Source organism: Eublepharis macularius, chromosome 10 (assembly GCF_028583425.1).
Source record: "Eublepharis macularius isolate TG4126 chromosome 10, MPM_Emac_v1.0, whole genome shotgun sequence".
NCBI classification, from domain to species: domain Eukaryota; kingdom Metazoa; phylum Chordata; class Lepidosauria; order Squamata; family Eublepharidae; genus Eublepharis; species Eublepharis macularius.
In genome coordinates this window covers 90,569,186-90,584,526 of record NC_072799.1, presented here as the reverse complement: position 1 = coordinate 90,584,526, position 15,341 = coordinate 90,569,186, and the positions used below count along the sequence as shown (strand labels likewise).

General features: G+C 47.2%; 1 protein-coding gene across 1 annotated transcript in view; it reads left to right on the top strand.

Moving 5' to 3' along the window:
* The first annotated feature begins 1,193 nt into the window (after positions 1-1,193).
* The window catches only part of ATP10D (ATPase phospholipid transporting 10D (putative)), a 90,101-nt gene continuing 75,953 nt past the window's right edge, over positions 1,194-15,341 (top strand). Inside the window, exon 1 of the mRNA XM_054989477.1 lies at positions 1,194-1,282. The gene's annotated coding sequence lies outside the window, so the exon portion shown is untranslated. The remainder of the gene's footprint in view (positions 1,283-15,341) is intronic.

Here is a 15,341-nt window from a genome sequence, read left to right as displayed (position 1 = left end):
AATAAATATGGAAACAATGGCATTAGTCCGGTTATACATATTTGAGAGTACAGGTAAATTTTATAAAATGGTTTATACCATTTTGCAAATGGTACAAACACAGTTGGCACTCTTAATAAAAATCAGGTGTATTCCAATCAGAGGTGGCGTTTTCATGAGGCAAAGCAGTGAAGTTGGGGCACAATTCAACCCAGCCAAATGGGAGGCAGACTTGTGGGGCCCAGTCCTCCGGGAAGTTACCGTGTTTATTCATTAGACCCTGTGCAGGAGAACTTCCCTGTTGTTGTGCTCCAAGCAAAATAGCAGGAGAGGCTGTCATTTGGATTTTGTTCTGCCTCCAGCACCAACATAACCTGAGCGATCTTAAAGGTGCTACTGGACTCTTTTTGATTCTGATCACAGTGACGCTCTGTGCCAAACAAGAAACAAAAGCCGTGTAACAAAAATAACACAAAATATTGTGCAAGCTTTTCCAGCTCATCAGAAGTCTTCATCAGACTACACGTTACAAATGTTTTTAAAACACAGATTCTGTGTCTTGCCAGCCTTTGGTGTTAGATGCTGATTCAGTGGCTAGTGAAACAGAATCGTTCCTGCTGTCTAGTTTTGGAATAAGATCAGCAACTTGGCTGAAAAACGTCCCTGGGATACAAGAAGGAAGGGGGATTAAATCTTTACCGCAAACAATGCCGGGGATTGCTAATCATGAGAAAGAGAATGAGAAAGATTCTCAGTGGAGAGCTATTCTCAGGACAGCCCCCCCCCCCTTCTAAACCCATTCAAATCAAAGCGTTTCGAAGTGTCGCGCTGTAAATCGCCCCTGAATTGGGAAAGGGGGCAGGAAAAGGAGCCCTGAGAAACTCAAAGAAGCGCAGCCGCTGCGAACCTCCCCAAGAGTGACTAGAACATCTCACGGAAGGAAGGAGAGAAGAAGGGAGGGAAGGAAGGAGCGAAGGAGGAGGGAAGGAAGGGAGATCTCCGCAATAGTTGAGAGGCCTTTAAGTTCAGGCGCAGCGCTGGGCCGGGTCTCCAAGCGCGGCGCTTGGGGGGTGAGAGAGACAGAGACGGAACGAGACGCGCCGGCCGGAGACGTCAGAGCAGGCGGGGCCCGGGTCTTCCTCCCAGGGCGTGTGAACGCGAGTCTCCGATTCCGGCTCCTCTTGCTTTGCGCCTCTGCAGCCGGGAAGGGCTGTGGGGACCTCGGCGGCGGAGCGATTCTTCGCGTGAGGCGTGCGTGCGGGATCGGGACCCTCCCTCTGCGATGCGGCCGGAGGGACGACTAGTAAGCGGGCTCTTTTGAGGCTTGCCGGGTCTCCCGGCGGCTTCCTCTTCCTTTGCGCCGCCAGCGCTTGGCCAAGGATTACGCAGGGCGCCTTTGGGCGTCCCGGTCCCACATCCCTGCCCTGCCGGGTCTGTCGGCAACCCCCCCCCCCCCAACACACCGAAAATAAGATTCGCCCCCTGTTTCTTTGGGTGCACGAGGTCGCGCGGTTTCTTTTATTCACGCAGGAAAACAAAATTCCTCCAAATGTTTTAAAGCCTCCTGTAGGAAATTCTGTTCCTGCCCTGCACTCGTATGGAGCAAAGCAGGCACGTTCTGACTGGTTCAGTATCTGATCTGCTTTGTTGTGTGAATTTGTCACTCAAAGGGCCTACGGCAGAGAGAAAGAGAAGAGTACCCCTGATTCTACGCTCGCTGGCTGTCGTGTTCCTGTCCAGATGTGCCACAAATCCCCAGTGCCAGGTGTTCTTACAATCTTACAAGCAGGGCTTTTTTTCAGTGGGAATGTGGGGGAACGGCGTTCCAGCACCTCTTGAAAATGGTCACATGGCTGGTGGCCCCGCCCCCTGATCTCCCGACAGAGGGGAGTTGAGATTGCCCTACTGCGCTGCTGCAATCTCAACTCCCCTCTGTCTGGAGATCAGGGGGCGGGGCCACCAGCCATGACCATTTTCTCCGAGGGCAACCCACTGAGTTCCACCACCAATTTTCCCAGAAAAAAAGCCCTGCTTACAAGGATGAAGCTTAGAGTTGCCAGGTTACAACCTGGAGAGTCCCCGTGTGCCTTCAGATCTGTTGTCTTAAGAGATGGCTTCTCGTATTTGTCTGTCCCCCACATCTGTTCCATCCACAGCTGGTCTTGAACTTGCTTGACATTCTGTTTTTTGAACTTGATACAAAGATGCAAAGAGCAAGTACCTAAGTGTAACTTAGAAGCGCCTGCTTTGCATTCAGAAGCTCGCAGGATTTATCCTTCGCATTTCCAGCAGAAGTTTCAGAGAGCAGTTGATGTGAAAGATCTTTACGTGAGACCCTCCAGAGCTGCTGCCAGGCAGAGAAGGCCACGCTGAGCTTGAGAGACCAGGGGTCTAATTCAGCGTAAGATACTTCCTATGTTTATCTGCTCACTACTGCAGTCTGGCAACCCTAAACATCGCCATTTCACAGTGGATGGGCAAGGAAGCAAACGCCCCCGTTTTGGCTATGTGCTCTTGTAGCAAAAAACAGTTTTAAAAACAGGTGCATGAGGCAAGAAATTTAACTTCAGTGAGACATGCGGGATCATGTCCCATCCCAGCATTCATGTGAACCAGTCTGGCCAAATATTGCCACATCCTACAAGAGAGGTCCCTTTTCTGAGATGATTTTTTTCCAGCCACACAAAAGAAGTTTGCTTTTGTTTTAATCTCCGATGCATTGTTTGCCGGTGACTGAATCATGCAAGTGACTTACAGAGTGAGATCCACTAATGCAGGGTATATTTGTGGCTGCAGCAGTAGGGCCCGTTGGCCTGGTTACAGGCAGGGCTTTTTTTCAGCGGGGACGCAGTGGAACGGAGTTCCGGAACCTCTTGAAAATGGTCACATGGCTGGTGGCCCCGCCCCCTGATCTCCAGACAGAGGGGAGTTGAGATGGCCTTCCGTGCCACGGGCATTGCCTCCACCTCCATGACTGATCCCAGCCGGGTGAACGTGGGGGGAGACATTTCCACCTGCTCCACTACTGATCCCAGCTGGGTGAAGAGGGGGCAAGCATTGCCTCCTGCTCCACTCCTGATCCTGGCTGAGTGATGGTGGGGGACAGGCATTGCCACCTGCTCTGTTACTGATCCCAGCCAGTGAAGGGGGGAGGGCATTGCAAACTGCTCCATGCCTGATTCCAGCAGGGTGAGGGGAGGCAGACATTGCCACCTGCTCTGCTCCTGATCCTGGGAGAGTGGGCATTGCCGTCTGTTCCGTGCCTTCACCTGGCTGGGTGAAGGGGTGGGTGGGCATTGCTTCCTGCTCTGCGCCTCATCCTGGCCGGGTGAAAACAGGAGGTGGACATTGCCACCTACTCTGTTCCAGATCCTGGCCATGTGAAGAGGGGTTGGACATTGCGACCTTCTCCGCGCCTGATCCCAGCCGGGTGAAGGGGGTAGGTATTGCCACCTGCTCCGCTCCTGATCTTGATCAGGTGCAGAGGGGATGGGCATTGTCTCCTGCTCTGTGCCTGATACAGTCCAGGTGAAGGAAGGCAGGCATTGCCACCTGCTCCACATCTGATCCCAAAGGAGTGAAGTGGGGGACAGGCATTGCCACCTGCTCCACTCCTGATCCTGACCAGGTGAAGGGAGGGCAGGCCTTGTCTCCTGGTCTGGGCCTGATTCCGTCCAAGTGAAAGGGGGCGGGCATAGCTGCCTGCTCCGCATCTAATCCCAAAGGCGTTAAGAGGGGGGCAGGCATTGCCACCTACTCGGCTCCTGATCCAGCCTGGGTGAAGCGGGGCGGGCATTGCCATCTGCTCCATGCCTGATCCCAACAGAGCCATTGTGTGTATTATAGCCTTTCCTATTGGATACATTACACTGTGGATGTTGGATACATTACACCATGGTCCATTGTTTGTATTATAGCCACTCCTGATCCCAGCTGGGTGAAGGCAGGGAGCAAGCATTCGGCCTGGGCCTGGGCTTCCTGCCACAGTGCACTGTTGGAGGAACGGGCTGCCTCTTCTGGGCTTCTCTCCATGGCAGCGCCTTCTGGAGGTGCACCCAGGTAGAAAGTGAGTTGTCTGGAACATGGTTAGCCTTTTATATAGTGGGATACTTTAGAATTATTGACAGCAATTCAGGACCCAAATGATACATAACATTTTATAAAACAGATTTTACAAAAGGAGTTTCATATTGATATATTGTCGAAGGTTTTCACGGCCGGAGAACAATGGTTGTTGTGGGTTTTCCGGGCTGTATTGCCGTGGTCTTGGCATTATAGTTCCTGACGTTTCGCCAGCAGCTGTGGCTGGCATCTTCAGAGGTGTAGCACCAAAAGACAGAGATCTCTCAGTGTCACAGTGTGGAAAAGATGTAGGTCATTTGTATCTTTTCTTGTATCTACATCTTTTCCACACTGTGACACTGAGAGATCTCTGTCTTTTGGTGCTACACCTCTGAAGATGCCAGCCACAGCTGCTGGCGAAACGTCAGGAACTACAATGCCAAGACCACGGCAATACAGCCCAGAAAACCCACAACAACCATTGAGTTTCATATTGACAACAATTGATGGACAGATAGCACAAAGCTAAAACTAACTAAAAACAACATACCACTCTATTAAAGCCCAGAGAAATGTTTAAAAGTTTTAGAAACTTATCAATGCACCAGGTGCTGTGATATGAGGAAGTATTCTGAGGCCAAGGGGCGTGGCAGCCCCTGAAAAGGTCTCTTTGTGGTCACCCACTTCATCTCAGAAGATGAGGGGAGGCATGAAGGAAGGAAGGCCTGCAATGAAGTGCAATCCTAAGAACCCTTCCTGTAGACCTGAGCACGTTTCCGAGTAGGCCTACTTAGGGTGTAAATAGGACTGTATGGGTCTGGGTAGTTTTCAACATGCATAGGATTATAATGTGAGGTATTGAAGTTGTGGTTTTCTTGCTCCTCATCCCCAAGTAACTCTCAGTGACTTCACTGCATGAGTCCAGGAACTGCAATTTTATTGATAAGCTACTAGTATTGTTCCCTATTACATTCCTTGCCAGGAATGGCATTTCTTTACAAGCACGTAACTTATATAGGATTCTAAGCTCAGCCCAATCCCCAGAGTCCCCCTACCACCTTCAGGAAACAGCTAAGCTCAAGAGATGAGCAGCAGGACAAAGCCGAGATGATGAGTTCGCCACTCCAAGGCCCTGAGGCCCAGATTCTCGGGCGAAAGAGAAACTGCAAAGATAACAGCAGGCTTTTACATTCCAGACAGAGAACAGCTTCAAACATCAGAGTCAAACAGACTCAAACCGTACACAGGCCTTGCAGAGTATGACGGGAGACATCCTGACATCCCCCCCCTCCCACTCTATTGAAACTGTCTACTTTAGAGCAAATATATAAATTGCCCCATCACCAATATATGCTAGCATTCCTTTCTGCTAAGGGCCTAACAGTAAATAAGTACAAAAGGTGGTAAAATTCAGAACTTTGTGGATCTTTCTTGCATTGTGTGTGCTTTGTTTTTCAATTACTTTATTTCTAATTTCTAAAAGTTGAGTTCAAACCTTTGTAAAGAAGCTGTAATATTGTGTAAAGGGTGTGAACCCAATTAACCCTGTTTTTTAAGGGTAGGAAATAGCTCTGTGACTGAAGTAGAACCACAGGTTATTCTTATGAAAAATATCCTCAGGAAATAGACCAAATTAATTTTTTTTTAATGAAATAAGACCTTGTTTGTTATGAGAGCCCAGATTTAGTAAAGACAGCTTCATTGTTGTAGTTTTAATTGTATGCCCACTGGGATTTTTTTTACAAGGAGTGCCCCTGCCATTGTTCCCTAGTATAAGTTCTAGTATAGTAATAAAACAAATTAGGGTGGTTTTTTTTAGCTTCTTGATTTACATTCTGCTTTATTAAAAGTTCTATTCTCCATACAACCAACATAATCAAAACAAAGTTTATAACTTAACATGATTATATTCAGTGGCACTAATCACTGTTAATAATTTGCCTTTCCACCAACTAGTGTCCCCAGGTTCCTGCCAGGATCAGGATCCCTGGCTCTGTTTCCTGCTCCCACTACTGTGGCCGGGAGGAGAAAAATGATGTAAAAAAAAAGTCAGTGTGACATCACTTCCAGGGGAAACCTGGAACTGATGTCAGCCCACTCTAGGAATTGCTGAAAACTCTACAGTTTTACCATAGAGTTTCTGGTGATTCCCAAAAAGAGGTATGACAACACTTCCAGTTTTTTTGCCAGATGTGACCTTTTGCCATCACCCAACAGCATCATCCCTATGTCCCTGTCCCTGTCTCCCACTGGTTGCCAGGCCATGTCAACCCTACCACCAACCATTGCGCTAAAATTAATACTCTTCATGTCTCTGGGATTTTGAGATGATAATCGTCTTGTGGAGCACACCCAGTCATCCCTACCCTGTGTGAAATTTTGAAAATCAGATTTAGCTATTCTTCCTTATTTTAGGAAGACCTGGTAGAGGGTGGAATCCAGACCACTATATGGAGACATGCAATAATTAAGAAGATTCATAGCAAGTATTTGAGATATGTTTTATTGCTTTTTTATTCTGTTATTTTATGGGTGTCTAATGCCCTGACCTGGATAGCCCAAGCAAGCCTGATCTCATCAGAACTCAGAAGCTAAACAGGGTCAGCCTTGGTTAGTAATTGGATGGGAGACCTCCAACAAAGACCAGGGCTGCAGAGGCAGGCAATGGCAAACCACCTCTGTTAGTTTCTCGCCATGAAAACTCCTCCGGAGGTTGCCATAATTCATCTATGACTTGACAGCACTCTCCATCACCACAAGGGTATCTGATAGCAAAAGCCAGCAAATAAATTTAATTTAGGGCTGCTAATCCCCCACCCGGGTCGGGGTATCCCCTGTTCCCTCCTCCGCCCCCCCCGACCCCACTTACCTGGGCAGTGCAGCACACCCTTGGGTGGTGCAGCGCACTCCCGCATCCTGCAATGGGCCCATTTTGGGCCGAATCGGACCCGCAGGGGAGGATTTAGCCCCTTGGTGAGCGCAGGAGCACACATTTGGCCGCCCTTTGACCTGCGTGATGACGTCACTTTCCAGAAGTGATGTCATCACACATGCCAGGAGTGCATGCACGCGAGAAGCAATGCTGATCGCCGACGAGGGTGAGTGCCAGTTTCCCAGTCCCCCACCGGGGTACGAAAGGGACCTGGCAACCCTAATTTAATTTAATGTTGTTAGAAAGGGGGTGGGTAGAATTTATTCAGCTAAGTGTTGCAATATCTAATAGTAAACTGGCTCGCCAGTTAGTGGTCAGCCAAAGCCTCCAGAGTGGCCTACCCTCGAACAGGGGAGTCCCTGCTCAGTAATACTCCTAGGCTTGAATTAAAATCTAACTTCAACAGATGCTGCTTTTGCACTTTGTTGCATAATGCGTTATCAGGAAACAGAAAAATCCAGTTGAAAATGGTAGTGCATTGAGAGTGCATTATCCTACATGTGTGTAAATACTACCAGAAAGGTATAACTCTGTTTAGGATTGCACAGGTAGTCAATGGGGGCTCCTTCATAGGGGCAAATGTGCTTGGCCCCGCCAGTAAAAAAGGAAAAGTACATCAAAAGAGGGAGAGGCCTACAAACTAGAGACTCACATGGCAAGTCTCCCCTGCCATAGTTCTCAGTCCAGGGAGGGCCCATTTTACTTGTTTCTCTTTTCTGCCCTTCTGCTCAAAGCTTCAGCCAATGGCTGTTGAGGCTCCCTGCAGTCTTGACCCGTTTTTAGCCAATCCCAGCAACCCAGAGAGCCTGTGGTTGGGCAGGCCCCTCTGGGATTCCCCTTCCTTCCAATTTGCTGGTTTTTCTCTGTTAGGGCAGGGCCATAGAGAAGAACCAGTGGCCATATTGGGAAGAAAAGGCGCAGTTCTAAAGTGCATGGACCCCTAGTCTTCATTGCAAGACTCCTTGTTCCTGGTGGGTGCAGAGAAAGGTAGGCCCCTGGCCTAGACTTTTATGTTCAGATTTGTCCCCAGTGTCTCCTCCCACCAATTTTGTTTGCTCTGCATCCTTTCCCTCCAGTGCAAGAGACTATTGAAAGCAATTATGGAGATTTTAATAGTTTGGTATTGTGTTTAAAAAATGGGGGGGGGGGCGATAGAGGAGGATTTCTCCAGGGATAACATAAAAGTTGGCTTCCCTGTGCTGCACTGTGCTCCTGGGAAGGTTGTCTTTTATTGTTGCTTTGTGAAAGCCTCAGACACTAGGGTTGCCAGCCTCCAAGTGGTGGCTGGAGATCTGGGATTACAATGGATCAACAGGCCATGTAGATCAGTTTCCCTGAAAAGAATGGCTGTTTTATATTGTACTTTGCATGATACTTTGCTGTGGTCCCTCTTCTCCTCTAACTCCATCCTCTCTAAGTTCCACCCCCCAAATCTCCAGGAATTTCCCAACCTAGAGCTGGCAACCCTACCGAATATGGAGACTGCTTATTATAGGGTTTCCAGCTCCAGGTTAGGAAATTCCTGGAGATTTGGGGGGATGGAGCCTGGAGAGGGTGGGCTTTTGGAGAGAAGGGACTTCAGCTGCCCCCCCCCCCAAAGTAGCCATTTTCTTCAGGGAAACTGATCTCTGTGGTCTGGAGACCAGTTGTAATTCTGGGAGATCTCCAGCCACAATCTGGAGGTTGGCAGCCCTAGTTTATTGCACAGCACTTATACTGAAAGGCATTGAACGTGGGAGAGGATGCAGTAAATAAACTCCGTATTTAGGGGTACGTGAAGCAACACAAACAGGCAAACACTTCTTTCCAAGGTGTTGTTTCTGTATTTAAGTGAGAGTAAGCAGTAACAGACTGAAAACATTAACGTCTGTAATGTTTCTATATTTAATTTGAAGAAAAAACCTTCATGTATGAGAACTATGGAAATTGGTACTGAGTACAGAGAATAATATTAATAGAATGTTTCTGAGTGCTCAAAGTGCTTCGCTGCTATAATTTTTATTAAACCTGACAAAAGTAGTGTAACAGGTTACTTGGGGAAATTAAGTGACTTCAGCTTGGCTGAAGTAGGTTCTTCCTACAGTCATTGTTGCTTTGAATCTTTAATGAAAGGGGATACCCCTTCTTCTACTTTTGGGGGAGCTGGTAATCCCGTAGGCATGTTATACCCTGGCCTCAGGGTGCCTAATTTAATTTAGAGGAGTTAGCCATGTTAGTCTGTAGTTGCAAAATATTAAAGAGTCCCGTAGCACCTTTAAGACTAACCAACTTTATTGTAGCAGAAGCTTTCGAGAATCACAGTTCTCTTCATCGGATGCATCTGACAAAGAGAGCTGTGGTTCTCGAAAGCTTATGCTACAATGAAGTTGCATCTGATGAAGAAAGCTGTGGCTCTTGAAAGCTTATGCTACAATAAAGTCAGTTAGTCTTAAAGGTGCTACTGGACTCTTTACTATTTGAAGAGAAGTTCTCAGAGACAGAGATTAGGCCTGAGACATATTGTCATTAGAGGCAGCAATTAAGCCATGTGGTGAAGAACACCCCGTGAATTTCCCTGATTTCTACAGATTTCTTCATTTGTGGCTTCCAACTCTCAGTTCTCCTTTCTATATTTAAAACCTTTCTCTCCAATATTTTTAGGGCCTTGAAATGGGGACAGACAATTAATTGTAAGACCAAAGTTTGCATGGCTGAGAGGAGCCAGGTTGGAACTCTAGAACTCCGACACCCCTATATTGAGGTTCCCGTGACGGTCCTTCCTGCAGCTCTAGGATCAGAAGGCAGCGGGCGTTAGATGGAGGGGTTAGAGCTGCTCTGGAGAAGACATCCTTGAGTTTGGGAGAGGTGGCTGCAGGGCAGGCTGAGGTTTTTGTGCTGGAAGGTCTTATGCCAAAAGTCTTCAAATTAGGATTGCCAGGCCTCCTCAACCTCCCGGCGGGGGACAAGGGCCTGGCACTTACCCTTGGGGGGAGAGGGGAGCGCGTGCAGAGCGCCCGTGCCCCCACAGGCGCGATGACGTCACTTCAGGAGCGCTCCTGTGCTCCGCAGGACCAGACACAGGCCGTTCTGCCGCGGATTGGGCCTGTTTTTCAGGAGCTGTGGAGCTCAGAAGCATTTATGCACTCTGCAGCACCTCAAAATGGGCCCAATCCACAGCAGAACGGCCCATTTCTGGCACTGCAGAGTGCAGGAGTGTTCCTGCGCTCTGCAGTGCCTCAAAACGGGTCCAATCTGCGCCGAAACGGGATCGGATTGGGGCTGCTGTGGAGTGTGGGAGCGCTCCTGTGCTCTGCAGTGCTCAAAACGGGCCTGATCCACGGCATACGGGGCCCGTTTTCAGCAGCTACGGAGTGCAGGAATGCTCCTGTGTTAGGCAACGCCCCAAAATGGGCCCGATCCTGGCGGCTGCAGTGCACAGGACCACACTATGCCGCGGGGGAGCACACAAGTAAGGTGCGCGCCCCCCCACTGCTCAGGTAAGTGGGGGCGGGGTGTGGGGAGCGGGGGCAGGGGATCCCCCACCCCCACCGGGGGTAGGGGATCCCTACTTCAAATAGTTGAGAGCCATAAGACACAGCCTAGCTGCTGCTTCTGTAACAACTTCCATACAGGGCCCTCTCCCCAGTTCTCTCAACCCTCTTTCCCCAACAGACCCCACCGCCGTGCCTTCTGTGCCTCCTTGCGGGAGCCCCTGCCTCAGCCAGGGCCCTACCCAGCCCTTAGCCAGAAGTGTATTTCTTCCCTCCACCTTCCAGCTACTGCTAGCCACTCCTTCTTGGGCGTACCCCATGCCGTTGGCATCTGATGGCTAGGAAAAGGGATGGGGAAGGGAGAAAAGAGCGTTTCTCTGTTGTGCCCCATAAAACTCATGCACGCCATATGCTTGTGCTTGCAGATTGACTTCTGTTCATCTTTGTAAATCTACAGGACCCAGATTTTGGTCCATGAGCAATAGTTTGGCTGCCCCCAATACAGAACTGTAGCACACTTTGTTTTTTATTTACACAATATGGAATGAAATGCCTTCTGCCATTTGGAAATATATTCAATGACTAGGACCTAAGAAGTGCTGGATTTTGTGGCCTAAAAATAATGTTGCTAACTTTGGAGCAGAGAGGATCTAAAACAAGTAATTATTAATTTTTTTGTTGGCTCAGTAGGAGGGATGGAAATGTCTTAGGCACCTGGTCATTAAAATTTAAATTTAAATTTAAATTAGTATTTAACATTGGTTCCAACTGCTAGCTAGGTTGGTAGGGCTGTTGTGTGTGTGCACCAGAGGAGCCATTTCCATGAGCAAATGTCAAAGAGTATTTGGATTCCACAGAGTTATTTTTGTGTGCCTCCTCTTTGGGGTGGAATGAACGTCAGTCAGTCATTTATTACTGCAGCAAAAGCCAGTAAAACAAAACACATCTGAGATAAAAGATAAGTTATCACATCAGGGCATAGCAATAAAGTGTGGCAATTTAAGAAAAGATCTGCCAAGATCACAACTTTCTAGTTCCTACACAAATAATGCCTCTTCTGGCTGGAAGGTGATATCCCTTTTTAAGTGGAGTCCCTGAAAGAAAAGTTGCTTTTCATTTATAGTAGAATGTCATTGACTTCAGACGTAGACAATGTGTGACTTAAAGAGAATATCAGCCATTTTTGGGTAGCCTGTCAGGGCACATAATAAACCTGTGTTAGTTGATTCCTGAGACTGCAAAATTAGGAAGATTATCACTAGGGAGATTATCAAGCTTCCAGAAGGCAATAATACATGGTTGGTGGGCTTATTTTAGCTTGTTTAATCACAAGTTGTGTGGGTTTGACTTGTACAAAAGAGGTACAAGGAAATCAAATGTAGCTGAAGAGATTCGCCCTCATAAATCAAATATTTTGTGTGCGTAATCTTAAAGGACAGATATACTGGTTTGATATTAGTGGCTCCACAGGTCTGGAACGTTTCTTTCTACCAAACTAGATATGTTGGGAAAGATTACTGGAGGAGGGATTTGAGAAAATTGAAATATATACCGTACTTATTTTAATTTTTTTTAAAAAAAATTATTAAACAAAAAAGGGGGATTCAGAAAGGAAGGGAAGAAAGGGGAACAAATGCAGGATACAAAATCATGATCTTTATGACTATAGCAATTAAATGTTTTTCCAAAAAAAGCAACACATAAAAAATTCATACCTAATTCTACTCATTATTTTAGTAATAATAAAAGACAATTCTTAACCCAGATGTTGCTTCTTTCTTAATATAACTGATTATCATAACCTTAAAATCTTTAAAATAAAATAGTATTAAGAATTCTGATCTATTACTCCATATTCTCATTACCTTTTGCTTATATTCAAGATATTTGTAACCATGCTTGCCTATTGCCAATGCTTCAAAGTTATACAATCTACTATTTTTATATAACTATCTTATAATCAAATTGTCATACAGTACTTACTTTTTAATCAAACTGAACTTATTTTACTGCATCAGCAACTGAAACTGCATTACTTATAACTTAGCATATAAAATTGTACTTTGGGGCATAATAACGAAATATAGGGAGCTTTGCAGGATTTTTTTGGTGGCAGCTTTTCACAAATAAAGCTTGAGATTCTTGTTTGGGATTTACTGTATGGTAATGTCTAAATTCATGTTTTTGGTTTCTTGCTGTCATATTCACAAGTATTTGCAGTCAAGAGAAATTCTGTCCTACAAAATCAGTGTAGTCAACACGGGATGTGGAACGGACTTCAGTTGAATCAGATCTCTGAGGTTCGAGATCTGATTTTAAATCCCTAAACATCTACACACTCACTGGTAGATAATTCTCTCAGTTGTAGTTCTCATCTCAGAACTTACAGTGAGGTTTCTATTACTCAGTCCTCCCACAAAATTCTTCAACTTACTGGGAAAGAAATGAAGGAACCATAAACCAAGATAAAAATGGCCTATCAGAGGAAACTGTTTTGAGAACTGGTTTGTACTTGAGTTAGGCAATTCCTGGTTCTTTAAATTCACTTCACGGTGGTGCAAGAGCCACCCTTGCAACTGCCAGGCAGTATGAAGTCTCAGGGCTGGTTGGATCTAGTGTAAAAACTGAACGTTTGGCCTACTTCCTTTACATGCCATGAAAGTAGTACTTAGGCTACACTTCAGTCTTCAGTGTCCTATTTTTCTACACTTGACAGGGACCGATTTGGGTGTGGCTGGCTACACTCCCTGCAGGGACAATGGACCCACTAAGTATTAATCTAAATGAATATTACAACTTGAAACTTGCCATTTGTGCTGATTCCTGTCTTCTGCTCCGCTTTACACTTGCAGTAATTCACCTGTTTATCCTGGCGAATCCTGTGGAAGGCAATGGTACTAGGGTGGCCCCCATGCCTGGTAATAAATGTCCTGCCCCTTCAGGTCAAGGTAGTCCCCTGTGCAAGCATCAAGTCATTACTGACCCATGGAGGGACGTTGCATCATGATGTTTTCTTGGCATACTTTTGTTGCGGGGTGGTTCGCCATTGCCTTCCCCAGTCATCTACACTTGACCGCCAGGAAACTGGGTACTCATTTTACCGACCTCGGAAGGATGGAAGGCTGAGTCAACCTTGAGCCGACTACTTGAACTCGGCTTTCGCCAGGATCGAACTCAGGTCATGAGCAGAGCTTGGGCTGCAGTACTGCAGCTTACCCCTCTGCGCCACGGGGCTCTTTTACCAGGCCCACATGCCTGGTAATAAATGTCCCTTTACTAGAGGCTTATTTATCTCCACACACTAAGCCACTATTAAGGAGACAAAATATCTTTGGCAGGACTGTGAGCCACCCAAAGTGGTGCTAAAACACTGCCATCAGTTCCAGATTTGGGGGGGGGGGGGGGGCTGGGCAGAGAATGCCCCGGGCCGCTCTCCTCTCCTCTGCCTATCACCAAGCCAACTTCTCATGCATCCCTTCCCACCTGCTGGCCCACATGCCTCTGTATCCTTCCCTTACACCTTCATGAGCCCTCTTACCGCCTGTACCCACAGATGCATGCCCCACCTACATGCCCATTCCCTGATGATGCTGGGCAGGGCATATGGCTGAGAGCGTGGGTGGCAGAGTGCTTGCAAGCATGCAGGTTGGGGAAGGGTGGCTGAGTAGCAGGGAAGGCAAGTGGTCGGTAGCTGTGGGCCCTGCCAGATCCCCTGGCCCCAGCAGCTGCCTTACCTTCAGGGGGTGCTGATGTCGCCCCTGACTGCAGTTGGTGTCTCCATTTCCCCTTCTGCCTGTTAAACACAGCAGGGGCAGGAAATGGCTCCTCGCCGTTGAGTAGCTGGTCTCAGTCTTACTGTTAGGCTTACCATTTGCTGCTTCATTGCAGACGGTCACCAGGTAATTGACTCTGTTGCCTGATGCTGCTCAAAGCAGCAGGAGAAAAATAAATGAAAATAAGGATCCAGTCATTGCTAGGTATAACCCAGAAATGACAGTGGGTAACTCCACGAATTGCCAGAAACTCTATAGTAAAACCATAGAGGTCTGAAAATCCTAGAGCTACCCATTGTCACTTCTGGGTTGTACCCTGGAAGCGACATACTGGTGGTGACTATGCTGGAGCCTTATTTATTTTTCTCCCGCAACCCTCCCTACTCACCATACCGTGGTAGGAGTGAGTCTGGAAAACAGAGTGGTTCTCTGCTCCTTCCTCATCCACCCCCTTCTCCTCTAGGCTTTTAAGAGTGCGCTCTTAATCTCCCACACTAGAGTATTCAGTCTGCAGCAGGGTCAGGAAGGCTGCCTCCCTTCCTCCTAATCATAGCCACTTCCGCAATCAGGCAGGCCGGACGTGTTCCCTTTTGTTTATGAGACTGAAAGCTCTTCCTTTCCCAAAGGTCTTGGCTTTCCAGTTTGCAGGTTCGTTCTGGGGTTGTACCCATGGCCGAGTCGTGAGTTCCAGACTCAGCTTAAATAAAAGTTATGTTTATTAGCTTAAGGAGTGTTTGCAAAAAGCATAAAGCACTCTTACACAGGCAACAGACATTAAAATAAGAAATCCTTACTGTTGCGACATAAAAAAATCTTCCTATCTAAAAACTTGAGAGCCAGCTACCTAGACATCTCTGCTTGGCATCCATTTGTTGCATATTTCACCTGTCCATTGAGATGCGAGCCCTCTCCCATGCCCGGCTGGTTCGGCAAAATAACAACAACAACATTTGACTTACGTACCGCCCTTCAGGACAATTTAACGCCCGCTCAGAGCCGTTTACAAAGTATGTCATTATTATCCCCTTCTAGGAGCTGAGAGAGCTCCTAGAAGCTGCGACTGGCCCAAGGTCACCCCAGCTGGCTTCAAACGGAGGAGTGGAGAATCAAACCCGGCTCTCCAGA